Below are 18,432 nucleotides of genomic sequence, written 5' to 3'. Positions count from 1 at the left end.
TAATTCACAAACACACAAGAAAATTTTCAAATAACATCAAGGCATAAAATAAACAGTAAAGTTATCTTCCTGCCTTCCCAAGGCTCAACTCCCAAGAAGTAAGTTTGTTTGGGAATTTGTAGAATTTAGCACATGAACATCATTCCTCTCCTCTTCTATTGTTAAAAATTATATTTTTGTCGAGAATGTCTTCTTTTGGTTACCTTTATAACTATTTCTTGAGTCTCCTTTACCTAAGAAGAGAAAAGGCACCACAAACACTTACTTCTCCTATTCTCTGGCCCCCCCCCTCAATTTGGTTCATTACTTTTCCATGATCAAGGTTTATTACATTTATATTCTGATCTGTAACTATAATTAAGTTTTCTGTGCTTTGACGATAGGTTAGTTTCTTAAAATCGAGAACCATTAAATGGCAATTGGAAATTATAATTATGTAAATATTATTCAGTGGAGAACCAAGTAGTTTGATTAGACTTGTAGAGAATGAAAAATAATTCTAAATTACCAAACTCATGGCACTCACAGGAGAAAAGATCCAATCTTCAAGGTCAAATGAGTTCTCTGTTTGCCACTTCATAGTACTTCGCTTGCTAAAATCATGCTGCAGTTTAATTTGCTTTGATTTGACATTTGACATTTCTTGACAGCTTTCTTTATCTTTTCCAAAATCTTAATGGCCTCTCTTTTTTCTTGTTGATATGAATATTATAATACTCAAATACATCTTTTTGTAGAAGTTACCGAAGGCCAGGCACTAAATATTTTGTATGCATTGTTTCATTCAACACCCATAATAACCCTATGAAGTAGAAATTATGTTTATACCCATTTTTAAGCAAGAAAATTGAGCCTAAAAGCAGGTAAATAACTGCTCAAGGTCATGTGCTTAGTTTGTAATTTTTGTAATTTGAACCAAACAGTCTGATTTGGGAGATGGAGATTTTACTCATGTGATGTATTTATCCAATTAGTAAGTATATCAAGCCACTTCATTACACGGCTATTGAAATAAATCTATTTCTTAAACTGATGGTCTTAAAGGCAGGGCGGTGGGGTAGGGTTGCTGGAGGGGGATTACCGACTTCCTGTTTCAATGCGAATTTCAGGTTTAGTGCTGCTAGTTAGCTGTCATCTTGACATTTTATTTTATTGGACTTTTGGTTTGGTCCACATGTCTTCTGTTTTCTTTGTTTCATTTAGGTTTTTGCTGGGATACAATGAAAGGAAGTTTTTCAGAACGGTAACTAGGAAAGTAAAATTTCTGAATCCTGGCATGCTTACAAAGTTCTTGCATTATATTGCCCTCACACTTGGTTAATGGTTTGCTTAGCTATAGAATTTAGGTTGAAAATAATCTATCAGAACTTTGCTGGAATTACTCCACTGTCTTCCAGTATCCAGAAGAGCTGATGAGAGGTCTGATGTCAGTTCCTCCGCAGATACTTTGAACTGCCCCCCCACCCGAAGTTTTATGCTCTTCTCCTTATCATTGATGTTTCAAAATTTCATAAGATTATGTTTAGGTGTGGGCCTTTTTGTTCAGTAATGGGTGAATCCAAGATTTGTGTTTGCTGCTGCTCTAGGAAATTTTCTACGATTTATTTGTCTTCCTTCCAGTTCTTATTTTTTACTCTCCTTCTGGAACTCCTGTGGGGTTGGTGTTAGAATTCCTGGATGGAAGTTAGACCTATCATCCTGCTTTTCTCCTTTCCTTTAAAAAGACATTCTCTTTTCCTTTCCTTTTTATTCCTTCTTCTAAATTGCAGCCTTTCTGTAACGTTGTCTTTTGGCCCTCCTCCTGATATTTCTTTTGACAATTACGTATTTATTCTGAAACTACCGCCGGGGCTCTCTGCCCCAGGTTCAAGGGCCCTGTTTGGTTTTGATGGACATCGTCTCTTTTCAAACCTGTTCGTGTATTTTAGCGATCAGTTGCTCTGTTTACCTTGGAGAGTCTCTCATGCCGTTGGTTTCCTTAAATGTTTGCTGAGACTTAGTGGTTTCTTTTATTTGTAATAAAAAGATTATACTTTTTTTCATATGGGTCCCTAAGGTAAATTTCCTTTGCAGCTGAGTAGATCCATTTCCACAGCAGATCTCACCATCTTTCTCTTCCAAAAAGATGTCTCTGAGCTATTCCTACTCTGGGGGCAGTTCACACTGCTTGTTCCCCATATGTAACCTTGAGCATTTTTAATCCAGCTGAAACCAGAATAAAGTGAATGTCATGGGAAGGCTTCAGGGACAAAGGCATTATAAAAAGTCCAAGTGTGGCTTGAGGGATAGCTGTAAAGAAGGAGAGTCTGTCTTACAGGTGGTGGTTCTGTCATGGGTAGTTCTGTCATGGGTTCATATATGAAGTGGCTGATTGTGTACCCTGTTTTTGTTTTTAGTGAAGACTATTATTTTCTTTAGAGAAGTTTAGGGTTCCCAGTGAAATTGAGGGGAAGGTTCAGAGATTCCCCATATAACCCCTTCTTCCACACATGCGTAGCATCCTTCACGATCAATATTCCCCACCAGCTGGTACAAATTGTTGCATTTCCAAAGCAGGGGTGAGATGTGAGCCCCTCAATGCGAAGAGGTGGGCCACCTGTTGGAGGCATGGAGCCTTGAACACTGTTAACCATTTTGCAAAGCTCTAGGGAAGGGAAACAAAGGAAACGGAGCAACTTTGAAGGTCCCTGCCAAACTTTGAAGAGCAAAAAGATTAGGAAGAAAATGAGGCTTCTAAGAGCATGACCAAACATTCAATACCCCATCGGAATCCAGAAAACAAAAACACAATCATCTTCATCTTACGATTAAAAAGAAAACAGGACAGTGGTGTTGCTGGCCTCCTTAATTAGCTGATAAACCTCAGATGGAAATTTTTTGAGACCAAGTGGCCAAAGCTTTATGGTCAGGACAGAATAACTCAGAGCAGACCTTCAGATACTTCAGACCTTTCCTCCATGGACAAATGGGGTTTAATTTCTACACCGTTTAAGTGGCTTTAGCCAGCACAACTTTCCTACTGTTTTTGAAACAATTCAATTTCAAGAACAATGGAAGCTAGAACCCACTTTGGGGCGTGGCCATTAATAGCTCTCATTTGAACAGATAGTTCTGAAAGTTCTTTTCTTTTTTCATTGTCACAAAAAATGAACTGGTGATGCATAAACAAACACTAAAAAAGAGCTTATATATTGGCAGATAAAAATGCAGCACACACTGAAGGGATGTATTATGGACATAAGCCATAAAAATGTTTTCAATTTCTTTTGGTGTTAAGATACAGCATAAGAAACTAGTCAATTTCTGGAGAGTCACTTGAGGCAATTTGCATATAGAATGTTTATTGCAGGATGGCAGATGTGACTCGGAACACACGGAGCCAGTTCCCGCGGATGTTGCCTCCCATCTCTGTCTGGGCTACCGGCATTTGGAAACTGTGACCATGATGCACTGAGAAAAATGATTCCAGAGACTGAGAGACAACATTAGGTCTTCCCCACAAAGTTTCTATGATTTTAGCTTAATGTGCTAATTGATGGAGTCCGAGTAGAGGTTTCTGTGAGGTGAGCAACTTAAGTCACTCTTTCAACATCAAGAGAAGTCAGTGGTTCCCCGCCCCCCCCCCCCAGTCCCTGTCTCCGAAACCGTTCTTTTCTTTTTTTAAGGATGGCATGACATGAATTCGCCTTGTTTGTATGCACTGACACCCTTTTGCATTTCATTGTGGAAGAAAGCTAGTCTACTTCAGCGCTTCTTGTACAGCCAGATTCTGGGAAGCATTTAATTACACACCAAGGGAGGGGCACTTTGTGTGGATACAAAAATGATGGAAATGCTATGAAAAGTGACACCGTTGAAAGGGAGGATCATCCACCAAATTATAAAACCCAACAGACAATTTTCTTTGACTTCATTCCAGATGTAAAAAGGAGGTCTTGTAAACCAATCATCCTGTCAGCAGAACCACTGTTCCCTCGGGGGCCCTGGCGAAGGGAAGGAGGGGCCGACCCAGTGCCACAGGATACAGCTCATCGTGGATTTCCCAGTCCAGAGGCAGTGGCAAAAGTGGATAGGCTCCACTTTCTTTTCTGGTTACCATCAGGGGTCACGTCCCAGTGCACGCCATGTGAGCTCTGCTGGCCTGCCTCTCTCTCAGCCACCCACCACTGTCTCTCAGGTTTCCTTAAGAGCAAATGTCGTCAACTCAAGTTGGCTTCCAAGACCTGCCCAGCTAAGTTACATATCACAGTTCCATACGCTCATGGCGTTCTGTGGGTTTCCTTCACAGCTCCCACCACCATCTCTAAATTTACATTTACTCGTGGGCTTCCTGGTTTCCCCCACCAGGCTGTGGTCAGGGCTCCCTGCTGCTCCCTAGCATCTATAACAGGGAGGACATAGACGAGGAACCCAGTATGCCTTGGTGACCATCGAGGGAGCTTTGTGGTTTTCTCAGGGTGACTGGTGTCCTTTCTCCTGCTTTGTCCAGACAGAATTCTCCCACAGCTTGGTTTCCATCTGTCTTCTTTTTACTTTCTCTTTCCTTTTCTCTGTCCTTCCTTCCTTCCCCCTGTTCATTTGTAACAACTTTATTGGTATCCTTGTTTTTTTTTTTTTTTTTTTTTTTTTGCCCATGTTTCTCTAGAAGGAAACAGATGGGTAGAGGACTTCACTTGAATACTGAATATCACATTCCCATTGATGAGATCATTTCAGAATTTTCTAAAATTATTCTTCACGGTTACATGGCCAGGGAGAAAATATCCCTGGGTTTTTGAGAGTCGGGACGCTTCTGCTGCTGGGTTTAAATCATTATTAAAGAGACAAAGGCTCACCAGGATAAAGCTGCTAGGAAGTTTTCTTTAGCAGTAAAGTATATTCAATAAATAGTACTTACCTGGAGGAATGTTGGGCGAGAGCTCCTTCTTGAGTGTGTGTGTGTGTGTGTGTGTGTGTGTGTGTAATTACTTGTCACTGTATCTAAATGTCATATCTGGGGAAGCTTATCTTCCTTTAGACATTTACAACAGCATCCACCTTGGGACTGCCAACAGGAGATTACTCAGCCCTGGAAAGAGTATTTTTAATGGTACGATATTAATCATATGAAATTTCCCATCCCCCCACTTTAAGAAATTGTGGGCAAATGTGTCAGAAGGGCAATATCATGCCTTGAGAATATGACAGGTGTTCCAGATACTATTGCCTCCTTGCCACATGTGATTATCTCACCTCTCACTCTCTGGAAGATAAAGTAGGTCCGGACTTGGCTCCTTCAGAGACGCAATCTGAACTTGGTAAGGATTAAGCCCATCAGTTGGGTGTTGAGCCATTTCTGGCTCTGATACTATACGCTGAGTTGCTGGATTCAAAGAACAAGGAAATCCAGCCATGCTCCCTGAAAGCTAAGGCCCTTCCCTTCTCAGTGGTGTCCACAGCAACTTGACTCCAGGTCAGCCACCTCTCTCTCCCGCCTTCCTCACAGCCCCGGGAAAGGCTGCCCTGGTGCAAAGCTGCAGCAAGGCTCAACATCTCACACAGGCAGGGAGGTCTGTCCGTAACCTAGCAACGTGGCAACACAAGCATCCTCATGCTGCTTAGCTTTTCCGATAATGAAACGATAGTCACAACATTTTGCATTTAAACAGCACAGTCTCTGAGGCCCTTCAGGTCTGTTGTGAAGAGAGAAAAGGAGTCACTAGAACTTGCTCCTCCTGGGATGGCTAGCTCCATTTTACAGATGGCTAAGCCAGAGCAAACAGGGCAAGGGGGTCCATTTCACACGAGTGGCTGAACTAGCTGGGCGTCATACAGGAAGAAGGACCTACCCATAGCAAAAACTAAAGAAAAGTCACCATAAACCAGCCCATTTTTTCTCATTACACTTTGTAACTCCTAGGTTGCAGACAATGTGTTGACCATGTACTTGGAAAAGTATCAGCTTTACCGATGGCTAAATTATAGATGAAATCAATGGGTCGGTGGTCTATCGCACAGACATGCTGCTGAATAGAGAACAGCTGTAGGAAAAATTGGCAAGACATGGATTGTTTTCTAAAAGGGTGATTCTCCTGTGATTGTTTTCTGAGCGTGTAGTTCATTTCTGATCTGAAGGCAGATCCTGTTGTTTGTGTCTGCCTTTCCTTGTGAACAGAAGGGGTTTGAAAAAATTGTTACAAATTTTTTGACATTCCTTCCATTGAAAGATAGAGTCCTTTTAATCTCCCTTGAGTCTGGGGGGTGTATGCCTGATTCAATCAACACAGTAGCGTTGAAGTTATGTTATATGACTTTCTAGGCTGAGTCATGTAAGGTAATGCAGTTTCTTCCTTGTTTGCTGATGCTGGGAGCCCAGGGAGGCTGTGTAAGGAGTCTAACTACTCTGAGGCTGCCATGCTGTATGGGAACCCAAGTCACACTGTGAGGCTGTTCGGAGGAGCTCTGGTTAACCAACCCAGCTGAGCTCAGCCTTTGAGTCATTCCCCTCCAGGTACCAAACTTGCGAGTGAAGAAGCCTCTGGACAATTATTCTGGCCCCTCAGCTATTCTAATTATCCCATGTGAAGCCTCTGACATCCTAAAACAGATACAAACTCTCCGTACTGGACCTTTCCCAGTTATCTGTAAGAATAATTAAATCATTGTTGCTTTAGGCCTCTAAATTTTAGAGCCAAACCCAAGTTTGTATGCCCAACATGCAGCAAAGCCAGTCACCGAGGCACTGAGAATGCACCATGGAAAGAGTTTATTCGAGAGACAGCCAAAAGAGGAGAGGGGAAGGCAGGCTTCAAATCCACCTCCATGAGCGTTGCACAAGTGGGGGTTGTGTCTTTTTAAGGGGAACACGTCAGGATGTCATGGGGGGGCGGATGTAGGTAGAATGCAACATGCTGATTGGATATAGGAATAAGTAAGGTGTGTGTGTGTTGGGGGGCTGTCCTCCTTTCTGAGCATGCACAGTCCGGAGTCTTATCTCCTCATGGAACACCTGCTCACTAAATGGCTGCATAAGCATGATGGGGGCGGTGGGGGTGGGGGGGGAATCCCAGGGTGTGTGTTCACAGAGGTTGCTTTCATTCATTCTTCGTCCCTTCTGTGCAATGGCAAGAATTCTTCCCCGTTTGATCCAGTCTTAACTAGTCCTATTGGTGATCAGTCAACTTCTACACAACAAGCTCATAAATCAGGTTAGCCAGAGTTTCCTCAGGGTGGAATGGTAAAGCATTTGTTAACATGTTGGTTTCAGTTTAAGGACATTTCTTAATTAGCAATAATAACTAGAACGCTAAGGAAACCTCAATTGTTCATCCTTCTCTGCATATTTATGTCCTGGAGGAGAGGCTGTGGCCCTTCTTTAACCCCTGAGGATGAATATTGACTTGCTTAAGACAGTTATGGTCATCTCATCTCTCTTCCTCCATGTTTAGATTAGGTATGGCCCAGAGATTCAATCCTGGCCGATGAGAGGCGTGGAGAAGTTTGCTGGGGCTGCTTTTGGGACATTTCCTTTTATCCTCAGTAAGTTTCACAGCACGGGATGGTTCTCTGCTCTACGTTTGGATGCTCTTGTCTATGCGTGATGCCGACACCAGTGATAGCCATCCTAGCACCGTCAGGAGAGCCAACAGACCAAATGAGAAGCCACGCACTGAAGGTGCCAGGTCAGAGAGATAAGGCGGGAGAAACCGTGTCCTCGGTGATGTACCACGCGGGAGCTTCCCCCACCTTTACGCTTCCGGTCACGTCATCGGATTTCCTCACCATCTAAGCCTGTTTGTGCTGGGCCTTCTGAGATCTTCAGTCAAAGCTTCCTGACTGTTCTTTGATAGTTCAGAGCACAGGTTTTGGTCCTCAAGATCTAGGTTCCAGTCTTGGCTCTGTCACTAATGCCCCGTGCAGCTTTCAGTTGTTCTGACTCTGTTTTTTCATCTGGAAAAGGAGGATAGAAAGGTTTTCATCACTGAATTTTTGTGAAGATACAGTGGTTCACTCAATAAGTACTTACTGAGTGCCTGACTCCCAGCTCAAAGTGGCGGAGAAATGTTTTCAGCAGATGGCCTGTGTCTCACCCCCGTCTTGGATAGAGCCCCGTCTACTTTTTTTTACACTGTCTTATTTCTCCATGAACATGGCTGACTGCTCTTTTGTTTGCTTCCTCCCCAAGAATCACAGCTTGTCAATGAGGCTAGCGCTCAAGAGCAGTCTTGATTCCCAGCCACACCTCTAGCCGAGAGACTCAGCTGAGGTCGTCGTTCCTGTGTGCTTGGAAGCGTCACTTCTGCCATGTGGTGCCTTGATGCTGGTTATCCCGGAGAACCCCCCTTCCTACAGTCCAGCTCTCTGAGCCTGGTTGGGATTCTGGCTGGCTGGCTTGCTGGGCAGCTCTGCGACCTGAACGAGTTCTTCCGGCTGCCTCTCTCAAGCCCATGGAAAAGAAAAACAAGTCGTGTCTGCCCAGCCTGGCTCTGGGCTGCTGGGCTCCTGGGAAAGGCGGCTGTGTCGCCATCATGTCATGAGTGATGGGCCATGACCACTCAGCTGTGCAGAGCCTCACCTCCAAAAATGCACATGCGGCCCTTTCTTTTTCTGTGCACTTGTATCTGCTCACTGAGGCATTTCCCTGGAGCTCAGGTTGCTGCCTGTTTTCAGGGGTTTGTCGGTTCCAATGCTTCTTGTGGTCTTGCAAAGAAAACCCACTGAATCACCACGGGTGGCCAAAAACAGTGGCCAGAGCTGGCATTTGGTAGTGTTTCTGAGGAGGCGGCCACTGGCAGTTCAATCCTTAAGGATCTGTGAAGGGGGGAGGTGGCCTCATTAGGAACAGGGTAGGTAAGTATTTGCCTTCTGGGTCTCTACCAGTCATCCTGCTTTTTCCACCTCCTTTTGGTTGTAGAGAAAACTCCTGGCCTCTTAAGTCAGGCAGATGTAGATTTGAAAACTGAACTTGCTGTTCAGACCCTGTTTGACCTTGGGTAACTTACTTAACCTCTCTGAGTCTACTTTTCTCTTCTTGTTCTTGTTCTTGTTCTTATTTTTTTTTTTTTTTTTTGAAATGAAGAGAATGCTTAACTCATAGGGTTGTTGGAAGGATCAGATGAGCTCACTGCCTAGCGTTGTGCTCAATAAATGTCTCGTTTTAGATGCCTTCTTTGGAAACACAAGTGCATTTCAAGGATTCCTATAATACAATAAGTACTTATCAATATTATTCCTGTATTATCAGTATTATTCCTATAATACAGTAAGTGCTTCATCACTTAATGATATCACTTAATGATAAAGCAAAGATTATGATAAATATGATATTGGGGATTATGGTAATGATATGAAAGGATTATTATAATGATAAAGCAAGGATTGACAGGAAAATTAAGTAGAGAGGGTCAAAAGAAAGCGGCAGAATCTTGTAGAAAATGGGTGATAGCACCAAAGACATTGGTTTTCTCACCTGCTGCTTTCCCTGGAATTGGGGCTTTTAGGGGAAGTGATTCACATGTGTATATAGATTTTTTTAAAGCTTATCTCTAAGGTATACACTTCTTTCACAGTTGGACATCTCTGAATTTTGAATTCATCTGACAATTTATGGCATTTATAATGACAACTGTTTAAAATGATGTATGAAATAATGTACCTCATAATTGATGGCATCTGAGTTTTGATGACTTTGGTAATACTTTTTATAAACAACAATACTGTCAGGAATCTAGGGTCTTCATTGGGATCTCTTAGGACCACACTTTCCAGCATGGCATCTACTAGCTCCATGTGGATTTTGAGAACCTGAAACATCACGAGTCTCCATTGTAACGTGTTGTGGTGCAAACTACTCACCAGATTCTGAAGATTTCACATGGGAAAGAGTAATGCTAAAAGATCTCCTTAGCATTTTTTTTTCAAAAATTTTATTTCTTTAGTTATTTGAGCTAGAGAGTAGAGAATGAGAGAGCATGAGTGAGGGAGAGGGGCAGAGGAAGAGGGAGAAGCAGACTCCCCACTGAGTAGGGAGCCTGATGCGGGCCTTGATCCGGGGACCCTGGGATCATGACCTGAGCCAAACGCAGATGCTTAACAGACTGAACCAGCCAGGCATCCCTACTTAACACCATTTTTTATTGATTACATGTTGAAATGATCATATTTTAGATCTATTGGGTTAAATAAACTGCATTATTAAAATTGTTTTCATCTTTTTACTCTTTTATAAAAGTGGCTACTAGAAACTCTATATTCCCATGTGCAGCTCCCATGGCATCTCTCCCGGACAGTGATGCTTTGGAAGAAGCTCTCAGAGATTGTCTGCTGTAACTGCCCTATAGAAACTGGGTGGCCTTCAGCCCCAAATTTGGTTCAGACGTCATGACTGACTATGTGGCACATGTTCAGAGGCTAAAGAAATGTTCATTATCATGTAATTATCATGCTTTCTGGGGAGGGTGGAGTCGATCCTGGGCAGGTCCCAAAATGGCTTGAGAGAGGAGGGAAGGGAAAATACCTTGAGGTTTTTCAGGCGATTAGGAGATGGGACTGTGGGGAGGGGTCCTGCTGGCTGAGGCTTGTGGGACCTAAAACTGCCTGAGGGAACATTTGGGATTTTTTTTCAGCTTTCCCAGGTGTGGGACAAAAGGGGAAGGTAGAGGACGAGGTGAAAGGTGTCAATTCCGAAAGCTGATAATAAACTTCAGACTTCTTATTACACTACCCAGTTCTGCGCCCTCATTGTTTTTTTTTTTAATTTTTTATTTTTTATAAACATATATTTTTATCCCCAGGGGTACAGGTCTGTGAATCACCAGGTTTACACACTTCACAGCACTCACCAAAGCACATACCCTCCCCAATGTCCATAATCCCACCCCCTTCTCCCAAACCCCCTCCCGCCAGCAACCCTCAGTTTGTTTTGTGATATTAAGAGTCACTTATGGTTTGTCTCCCTCCCAATCCCATCTTGTTTCATTTATTCTTCTCCTACCCACTTAAGCCCCCATGTTGCATCACCACTTCCTCATATCAGGGAGATCATATGATAGTTGTCTTTCTCTGCTTGACTTATTTCACTAAGCATGATACGCTCTAGTTCCATCCATGTTGTCGCAAATGGCAAGATTTCATTTCTTTTGATGGCTGCATAATATTCCATTGTGTATATATACCACATTTTCTTGATCCATTCATCTGTTGATGGACATCTAGGTTCTTTCCATAGTTTGGCGATTGTGGACATTGCTGCTATAAACATTCGGGTGCACGTGCCCCTTTGGATCACTACGTTTGTATCTTTAGGGTAAATATCCAATAGTGCAATTGCTGGGTCATAGGGCAGTTCTATTTTCAACATTTTGAGGAACCTCCATGCTGTTTTCCAGAGTGGCTGCACCAGCTTGCATTCCCACCAACAGTGTAGGAGGGTTCCCCTTTCTCTCTGCACCCTCATTTTTGCAAAGAGAACTGAGACTCAGAAAGGGGAGGTGACTTGCCTAAGGTCACACGACCAGCTAGTGGCAATGTGGGCCCTGGAGAAACCAGAGATGTTTTTCCTTCTCTTTCACAGCAGCTCATGGAACGTGACCCTGGAGGACAAGAATATCCTTTGCTCAGGGGTTGGTCTCCATGTTTCACGACTCTGTAGGAAAGGGGGACATGCTGAGGGATGGTGGTCAGGTGTGGCAATGGCAACCGGGCACTGGTGACTCTCTCTTCAGGGCGGCCCTAGGCCAATTTGGCTGATGTCTGCTGACAAGCTGGCTCAGGAAAGTGATTTGAAAAGTAAATACTAACCCAGCATAAAATGAAAAGGAAATCAAGATTCTGAAAAAACAAACAAAAAACCCCAAACACAAATAAATCCATGAGAACAGAGTGGACATTGTGCTTGCATTTGTTTTCAACATTAAAGTGGCTTTGAATCAGACCAGGAAGCCCTCACATCTAGATTTTACTTGAGGCTTAAAAACTTCCAAGAGAGGTTAGTGGTCCAGGGACAGAGGTCTCTCACCGCAGGTGCAGAGCCTAAACACTACAAAGAAAAGGAAATAAACTCATTGGGGTTTGTTTTAGTACTTCCAGGAGAGTTGTTTTGAATGTCCAGCATGAATTTTGGAAGCCAGGGTACTTAAAAACACACTTGGGAAGGGGTGGATTTTAAAAATCTGAATCTTGGCCTCGTCCTTGCCTTCTCTGAAGGGTCGGTCTTGTAGTGTTTTCTGTTTCTTGCATCGCACACATGTAAATCTGAATTTGTTTGGGTTTTTCTGATCTCCCTCCACCCTGGAAGCTGAGCAGTGTTTTCAACACAAAGGACTTTGGGTAAACTCTCAAATAATTACCAAGTCTAGCTGACACTTGCTGGGACCCAGGAACAAGCTCCATCTGCTGCCTTCCCGGAAGAATGTAGGATGGAAGAAGTTGATTGAGAACCAGATCAAGAGAGCCTCGTAGATCGTGGCCAATCAAGAGCATTTCATAAATGTTTGGATGTAGAGTCAGCCCACAATTGCCTGGTGAATGGGACATGATGGATCTAAACAGATGTGGTCAATACCCAAGTACTGGTATTTTGAAATGTGTCTTGTTTGGTACTGTCTTTTGAATAGGGGAGATTTTATGGTTAAAACAATACCCACCTATACCAAGTATGTATTCTGTGCCAAGCCTGGGGTAAAGCAATTTCATACCAGGAGAGCCTCTGTATGCATTCTAGGATTTCCTGTCTGGAGGCCTTTTTTCTTGGAGAGGAAACTTCTCGACTACCTATCTTTTTACTGATCTTCAATTTCTTAACTTTCTGGACTTTCTGAAACAACAGACATTTCTTTAATCATTCAATAACTAACACCCCTCAAAATATTTTCATGCTACTTAACATGACTAAGCAGTCAAAATTAGGAATTTGACACCATATTTTCCCCTTCCAAACTTGGACAGTTGATGAGCCTGTTTTAAGCAGTTGATTTTCATGAGTCTAATGTATCAGATTCTCTTTAATGTTCTAAAGACCATAAGAGGGAGATAAAACATGTGGAATATTGCAAAGAGTGCAGACCTTATCCTTGCAATTACACTACTGATATCATTATTTTATTGTTTCTATCATATCCTCATTCTCACTCTTGTTCCTTATACCTTCCCAGGGTAACAGTCATTTACCATGGCAACTTAAATGGCAGGATAAACCAGCGGAGTCTGGGTCTGGGCATGGAACCCGTTTTTCAAGTTCAAGATGATTTAAACCAGAGCCTGGTCAGTGGCTCTGGGCTGGATCCACTTTTTAATTTGTTTCTCTCACTAATCATCATCTGTAGGATTTAGAAGCTTTCAGGCTCTTGATGCCTGCTCTTTTTCACTGTTCTGCCATTATTGTATACTGGCCAGATCTTAAGTCATGTTGGAAACATAGTTATAATTTCCTAATATCTCATTATGATTAATAAGTGCATGGAGAGGAGGGGGTTTATGTTGTACATCTTCTTCTCTGGGCTGTAGGGTGGATGCAGAGATGTGCCTTCTCGCTCCCACCCAGAGGACTTACGCATCCATTTCCCCAGAGGGCAGGCAGGTTGCCTGCTGGGTGGCTCATAGCAAGGTCCTCCCTCAGAAACTGTCCTTGCTCCAAGAACAGTTAATGTGGTTCCTGATCTCCTTGCTTCAATCTGGGATATCTCTGAAGAGTCATTCCAGCTTTAGAGCTCCTCATGGCTTAGACTTTAGCTGTCACTGCATTGTAGTTCAACACTCCCCTCTGCCCCATCCTGCTTCCCTCATTTGCTTTCAGCAGTTGTGCGCAACAGAGCACCCTGATAAACTTCCATCTTGGAGTCTGTTTCCACAGAGCCCACCTATGAACTTGGTGCCAGGTGTAGAGCTAGGAAATTGGATCTGGGGGCTGATGCCTCCAGCCAAGTGGCAATGAGAACCCCATCACTGGCCGTGGCCCCCTGCTATGTAGTATGGTGCCATTGCTAAAATGTGGTGAACTGAGATGGATATTGGCAGAAGGAAATTCATCAGTGGATGCAGTATTTCAGTATTTGAGAAGTCAGGGAGAGTAAACATTTTTAGGATGATGAAATTAGATGGATGTTGGTTGGGGACATCAAGGTATTGAGAAAATGAAAGGCTGAGGGTGATTAATCACCAGTTTAAGGTGAAGTGTAAAAAGCAGAGGGCTTCCTTGGCAGCATGTAAAGAGATTCTCATTCCCTGCAGCCAAACGGCAGAAAATGCTCAACATCAGGTCTCGGACTTAATTACAGGGGTGATGGAGCTCCAGAAGAGGTTGAATTCTCAAACCTGGCAAGTCTTCTCACCCAAAGTGAGGGCCCCAATGAGAAAGGTGTGGGACTCTGAGACTTGTCATCTGGGTGAATGTAAATGGAAATTTTATTTCCTGGAGTCCCCTGAATTCTCTAGACCTGTAAAAATGGTCACTGTCCTCACCATTAAATGATAGTTCACTCATTTTTTGGCACAAGGCAGAGATGCTCATCCTGAATACCTCCAGGACCTGTTTCTGTCTCCTCTCTAGACCAACAGCCAGAGCTGAGTCACAATATAGGATGGCCAGGGAAGCACCAGTCCTGTTCCAGGAGGGAAGGGAGCCACCAAACCTCACCGATCTGTGATTTGCCAAACCTCACCGATCTGTGATTTCCCAAGCTGGAAGAGCAGAGTGGTATGCTGGATCAAGAGACGGTGAAAGGGAAGGGCAAATACAAAGCGGGCTAAAGGAGAGTTTATTGATTTGGAAACACTCTCACAGGACCCTTGAGACATCCTGGAAAGACCCTTGGGGAATGATGCTAATATGCTGCTAGCACATTGTTCTTAGAAGCTTGAAGAAAGTGATGATCTAGGCAAAGTGAAGGAGACAAGCCCCAAGTGTGTAGCAGACAGTAGAAGGGATCAAAGGGTCAGAGAAGTGAGTGTGCTAGAGAGAATATACTAAGTATAAGTAAGTAAGAAGGGCATCAGCATCATTGACAAGGTTGGTGGTGGAGGTGTTCTGAAGGCCACGGCTGGCGGCAGGTGCTGTTCTAGCACTGAGTTTGGTAATAACAATGGTGAGGGTCAGAAGCAAAGGGGACACGACACAGTCATCATAACTAATGGCAAGGTCAATGTGGCAGCCAGAAGCCTCAACCCACGGAGAGCTAGGAAGATAGTTAATAAGATGTGGTGTTCCTACAGGTGTGATAACAGGGGCAGTCAAAAAGGATTGCTCCGGCCATACAATCAAAACATATTGAAGAGTTTGAGGGAACTACTCCTGTAAAAATTCATCATGTCTCCTGTCCAGTTTCCAGACCAGAGCCAGTTTTGGACTTGAAACCTGTTTACTGAAGGGGAGACAGAGTCATCAGGAGGAAGAACTCTGCAACACCATGGCAAGTGAATACAGTGATCATTCCTCTGGGTAATAATCCCCCAAAGGACCTCCAGTGGCTTACTCAGCCAGCTGTCCCCTGGATAAGGGAGAATACACAAACATTCCAAAGACTGTTGGCAGCAGAATCTGAATTGACATTAGTGCCTGGGGCCTCTCCCTCTGAGACAGTCTAGGTCCAGCTTATAGTGTACACTGAGTTCTTGGGATCAAGGGATCATTTTCCTGGAACAAATGTACTTGGTAGTTTGCAGAAATGCCATATTTGTTCTTTGGCCTGTAAGCTGAGGGATATTGCAATGGAAAAAGCCAAGTGGGAGTCTTTGGAGCTGCTCTCCTCCTAATGACCAAATAGGCAGTTACTTTGGTGACCCTCAATCAACAATACCTTCCAATATTTACACCTTTGTGTGGTCCCCTCCAATATTGACTCCTAACTTGGGAAAATAGATATGAGTTGGCATGGTACAAACAGAGGCTTGATAATAGTTTGCACAAGTGGATGATGGGCGTTGGGAAAATAGGTCAGCCCTGCAGCTTTACTTTGCTTGTCTTGCCTATAAAAAGTGGTTCTCTTCAGGGTACATTAGGAGACTCTGTTTCTCCATTTCTTGGTGCTTTGTCCCTCACTGGTTCCTTGCAGGATCTACTCCTTTTTATTTTTTAAAAAACATTTTACTTATTTACTTATTTATTTAGAGTGTGAGCTGGAAGAGGGACAGAGGCAGAGGGAGACAGAATCTCAAGCAGAGTCCGTGCTGGACATGGAGCCTGACTTAGGGCTCGATCTCATGACCTTCAGGTTATGACCTGAGCTGAAATCAAGAGTTGGACACGTAACACCCAGGTGCCCCAGGATCTACTCCTTTTAAATAACCTTGATTCTAGCTTTGCCTTGGAAACCAAAAAAAAAAATTTTGCACAGAGGGGCTTGTCTTGCAAAGCTTGTCCTTGGGATCCAGCTGCCATATGGAGAAGCCATAGGTCACTACAGGATGGGACTAGGTGGAAAGAGAGGCCTCAGCCTGCCTGTCATCTCTGCCAAGGTGCCAGCCATGTGAGTGTAGTTATCTTGGACATTCTAGTCCCAGCTGCCACTGGACTGCATCTGCATGAGAAACTCCAAGCAAGAACAACAGAATCATGCTAAATAATTAAAATAGTTGCTGTATTAAGCCACCACATTTTTGTGGTAATTTGTTATTCAGCAACAAATAAACAATGGTGAATAAGGAAACAATATGGCATCCTGGACAGGGATAGTACAACATAAAGACCCAAGCACTCTCAAAGGACAGAATTTTGAGTGGTGTATACTTTCATGGGAGGAGAAAAGTGGTTCGAGGTAAGGATATGAATGGACTCCAGACAGTGGTGACTGGCTTGACGGGTTGGTCAGAGACTTGGTAGGGAGAAAAATCAGAATGCTGGGGATGGGAAGGGCTGGGAAAGAGGCATTGGGATGGATCTATGGGAGTGGCCACGAAGGGTATCCTGTGAATACTGGAGAACATTCTACTTCTCTGTTCCAACCAGTTCACCTTAATGCTGTACTTGGGGAGAACGTACTTTTTTTTTTTTTTTTAAGTTTTTATTTATTTATTTATTTGTCAGAAAGAGAGAGAACACAAGCCAGGGAAGTGGCAGGCAGAGGGAAAAGCGGGCTCCTCCATGAGCAGGATGCCGATGTGGGACTCAATCACAGGACCCTGTGATCATGGCCTGAGCCAAAAGCAGACACTTAACCTACTGACCCGCCTAGGGGCCCCAGGAGTACCGTTCTTAAATTTAACTTCTCTCTCATTTCTGGAGCTTGTTTTTGTCCTGTCTAATACCTTTTTAGTAGCAGGTAGGCCATTTATGTCTAAGATTCAAATGACTTTCCTGATAGTGGGTCTGAGTGTGGTGTGAAAACCCCAGACCTTCCTCCTGTGGGCTGGGGTCGTGTTTAGGTGATTGCACAGTAACTAATGATCCCTTTCTGATTTACTTGCTTGAAAGCAAAGATTTGCACATATTGTCGATGAGAACTGCTGCACCCATTATAATTAAGCCTTAACTGTGTAATCCGAACTTTTAATCCAGGAAACATTTATCCAGTGATGGCCATCACAGTTTATTTTATTCGAGGTAGAATATCTTATCCTTCCTTTATTAAGAGACTCGAGTAGGTACTTGGTTTTGTCTTTAACTTGATTAGGTACTTGGCCGTCTTCCCAGTTCACAATCACAAGCTTTTTTGGAGAACTACACCTTCACTCCCAGGAACCGGTTCAGACAGCCAGGTTTGTGCTACGTGACTCCGCCTCTCTGGACACAGTCAACTGGACCAGGGGCGGGCACCTGACTCAAGTTGAACCAATTAGATTTTTTCTCCAGGAGACTTGGAATTGAACTATGGTCTGGCTGGTTTGGGCTGGTCTTCTGCTGGGAGAGGACCGACTCTAGGGCGCCGGGACAAGCGCACCTGTTCACGCGTGCGCGGAAAAGCGTCAAAGGCAGGCGTTCAGATGGAAAAGAGGCACAGATTCTTCCTTTGGGCTTTCATCCTTTCCTGATGCCATCCCTCTTTTTTGCCTTCTGAGATTCTCCTTTATTTTTGTAAAGCCTTGCTCCTCCCTTTAGGCTGACTTGAGGTATTTTCTGTCCCTTACGACTGAAGAGACTTAACGGACAGAGGCCCTTGGGCCTGAAGACCCTCCTGGCGCCTGCACTTTGCGGCACAGCTCTTGTCATTCGCTTCCTCCCCCCTCTCTCTCCATCCCTCCTTCCCTCTCCTTTTCTTTTCCTTTTTAATTTTCCCTCCCAAGGCTGCATTATGTTTGTGAATTCAGGCTATAGAGAATCCCTCTTCTAACCCAAAGTCATTTTCTTGCCAAGAATCCCATAGCGACAAACCCTCAGCTCTGAAGGGTAAATTAAGCTGAGGGGTAACCTCTCAGACTAGAGCTCACCATCTTTTCTTATCTGAAGAAAATAAGCAAGGTCATTGTCTTCCCTAAAGGCAGCCTCCTCCTAGTTAAGTACATATGTCTGGTTCTGTTTGCATG

Source organism: Mustela erminea, chromosome 1, assembly GCF_009829155.1.
Source record: "Mustela erminea isolate mMusErm1 chromosome 1, mMusErm1.Pri, whole genome shotgun sequence".
Taxonomy (NCBI): domain Eukaryota; kingdom Metazoa; phylum Chordata; class Mammalia; order Carnivora; family Mustelidae; genus Mustela; species Mustela erminea.
The sequence above is the reverse complement of the archived record's forward strand: the minus strand, read 5'-3'. Positions refer to the sequence as shown.